This window comes from Vicia villosa, unplaced genomic scaffold (genome assembly GCF_029867415.1).
Source record: "Vicia villosa cultivar HV-30 ecotype Madison, WI unplaced genomic scaffold, Vvil1.0 ctg.000402F_1_1, whole genome shotgun sequence".
In the NCBI taxonomy this organism is placed as follows: Eukaryota; Viridiplantae; Streptophyta; class Magnoliopsida; order Fabales; family Fabaceae; genus Vicia; species Vicia villosa.
In genome coordinates, this window is record NW_026705181.1 from 798378 (window position 1) to 802022 (window position 3645).

The following is a 3645-nucleotide window of genomic DNA, read 5'->3' on the forward strand; positions in this document are numbered from 1 at the left end:
TCACATTACTAGGTTTCAGCTCGATTCCATCAACTTTGAGTTTGTCCAACACTACTTTGGGTAGCACATTTAGAGAGGAGCCATCATCAACCAGTACATGAGCCAGGGTAGTACCACCATATTCAATGGATATATGCAGCGCCTTATTATGATTCTTCCCACTAGGACTTAGATCAGCATCAGAGAACCCTAGATAGTTATCTGTCGTCAGGTTTGCAATACAATTCTCGAGTTGAGTGACAGAAATCTCTTGTGGCACATGGGCAGCCTCTAGAAACTTCATCATAGCTTTGGCATGAGTTTTGGAACAACTTAGGAGTGACAACATAGAGATCTTAGAAGGAGTATGCCCCATTTGTTCAATAACGTCATAATCACTTTTGCGAATGATCTTCAGGAACTCATTTGTTTCTTCAGGTGGTGGATTTTCAGTGACAGGCTCAGGTTCATGTAATAGTCCTTTACCACAATCATTAGCATTCGGGGTGATCGCAACAGCAGGTGAAGCATTGCTCGGAGAGATCTCTGGAGAAAATACCCTTCCACTTCTTGTTACTTTACTAGTCCCAGCAATATTAACCACATCAGGGTTGGCGTCTTCAGACACTTTATCAGATTCAAGCTCTTGCTTAACTCCTTGAACATAGACCTCGGCACCATAATTCCAAGGGACAGCTTTATCAGAAGAGTATGGCATCGGACCAGGTTGAGTGATAATGATCGGAGCCACGCGGGGTTCAGCAGAAATCTTGAACGGAGCCTTGGTGGGGATCTTCAAAGGGACCTTGGAAATGACAGATACATCTTCGAACTTCAAACCACGGGAGAAACCTTCGCACAATTCTTCAATGGAAGGGGTCTTCTCAAACCTAATGGTGCCACGATCCATCCAGCCTTGGATACCTCTTTTCAGATTCTCACAACCCTCGGGTATGAGTTCACAATAATAACAGTCAGGGTCGCAACCTGGAAATAAACCAGATCGCAACAGCTTTCTCTTGATGTCAGGGAGTGGAGTTGACAGATCTCTTACGTCATAGACATGGATTGTGTCCATGATAGCATTAACAGTATTGTCATGCTTTGGCATAGGAGCAGTGATGACATTAGGAGTTTTTGGGGCGTCGAACTCGATCTCGCCAGCTTCTATCATGTCTTGGACCTTGTTTTTCAAGGCCCAACAGTTATCTGTATGATGTCCGGTAGCATTAGAATGGTAGGCGCAGGTAGCCTTGGAATCATAAGCTGGACTAGCGGTGTTGACAAACTTCGGAGGATCTTCAGGGTGACCAGCTCAGCTTTTAGTAGATGTTGCAAGGCTTGAGATAAAGGCATGTTGATCGGGGTGAATCGTCTTCTTGGTCGATCAGTTTTGCGTTGATAATCTTGTCTGGGAGCTTGTTGAGATGTTGGAGTAGAGATGAGGACAGCTCCAACAGATTGGTTATGATCATTCTTATCACGACCCTTCTGACTGTGAACAGCATTAGACTCGTTCCTTCCCTGATATGGTTTCTTCGCAGTACCAGAAGATGAGCCTACTTGAATCTTCCCACTTCGGATACCATTCTCCACATGTTATCCAGTCAAGATAAGATCAGTAAACCCTGATGAAGAACTACCCAGCAAGTGACTATAAAACGGCCCAGTTAGCGTACCCATGAACATGTCTACCAATTCCCTATCAGTCAAGGAAGGTTGGACCCTCCCAGCTAGATCTCTCCACTTTTGGGCATATTCCTTGAAACTTTCCTTAGATCCCATAGACATGCTTTGTAGCTGCATGCGAGTTGGCGCGAGATCAGAGTTGTATTGGTATTGTTGATAGAAAGCAACAACCAAATCTTCCCAGGTGCGGATGTTGATACTTTCGAGTTGATAGTACCATTCAAGTTGAGTTCCAGATAAGCTTTCCTGAAAGAAATGGATCCAGAGCCTCTTGTCAGCAGTATGAGGCTGAATCTTCCTCACATAAGACCTTAAGTGCATCTTGGGACAGGATGCCCCATCATACTTAGCAAAAGCAGGAGTTTTAAATTTTGGGGGAATGATGACCCCAGGAACAAGCCCTAGTTCTTCAAAATCCAACCCAGGTACCTTCTGAATTTCCACGCTCCTCAGACGCTCTTCTAGTTGCCTATATTTCTCATCGTCATAATACTCATCTTGAGGATACTCATCTTCCTCTTCCTCCTCCTCCTCCTCCTCCTCAGAACCTACATGGCTTCCCTGATTGTTCTTGACACTGAGGTCATCTCCTTCCTCTTCCTCATCTTTAGGGATCTCAGCTTCTGCAGCCTTCTTGGGACGACCCTTGAATCTTCTCCCCAGGTTGATCACTCCTTTGGGTTTCTGAGTCTTTGTCCTCTTAGTCAGGAGAGCTTTCAGTTCATCTTTCCCCTTGGACAAGTTCAGGATCAAGGCTTGAAATTCAGCATTCTGAGTTTGGAGATTCTTGACAGATTGTTCGAGATCCATCTTTCTTACTGAAATAAACAGCGGAAAGATGAGGTATTTGTTTTTATGAAAACCTGTGATGCGATGTTTATGAATGAATGATTATGCATATGCAATGTTTTCAAGGAATTAAAAGGACTTTTAACACACATTAAAAGAAAGAAAAAGAAAACACATTATTTATTAATTAGCATAAAAACTCATAATGTCATAACTCTTTAGTTACATCAAATTGAAAAAAGAAAATAAATAAAAGCCTAGACTCCAGGATTCTTGTCTTCTTGACGACGCCTCCTTTTCAGAACTCTGACTTCTTCTTTGTGTGCCTTGATCATTTCTTCCCTTTCTTGAACGAGCCTAGAAATTTCATTTTCCCATGAGTTAATTTGATCTGGGGAAACAAAATCTTCAATTTTCCATTTACGAGAAAAATAGTCAAGTAAAGTCTCTCGCTCTTTAGCATCTTGTGTCAACACCTCCTTTTCAGCTTCAGCTTTCAGCAAGCGTCTCTCAAAGTCGTCCCTTTCCCTCTTTAGTTGGTTAACGGTTGCAACCAGATCTTCATTTAGGGTAGGAACATATGGCTCAAATATAACCGGGACAGCAGGAGGAGCTACCCTTGGAACTATGGGCGTATCAGAAGGGTAAGGCATTCCAAAATCCATAACTCGATCATAAACCCATTGGAAGTACGGGTCCCATGGCATGTAGTTTCTTCTTCCTATATCTTTCGCACCAACTTTCTTTACTTTCGACCAAGCTTTGATAAAAAGATCTCTTTTATTTGCCTTATCCGAATCATAGCTGAAATATTCTGAACTGAGATACAAGGAACATGGCTTATCCTTCAAAGCAAAACCAAACTGATGTCGAGCTAGAACGGGATTATAAGTTATTCCTCCATGTACACCAAGAAGAGGTATATTAGGGAATTCTCCGCAACTATCAAATAACAAACTTCCTTCAAACTTCTTTTGGTACCAGATGATGTCGTCAAAAGAAAGCTTCATAATTCTTTGAGCCCAAGTTAATCCTTCTTCATTCTTTCTTACGGAGAGAGGTAAGTGCGAAATAAACCACTTATACAAAAGAGGAGCACATCCTAGGACACAACCTTTCCTTTTTGATACTCGGAAATGAATAGAATATAACAAATCGCCAAGCAAAGTAGGAACCGGATTCTTGCTA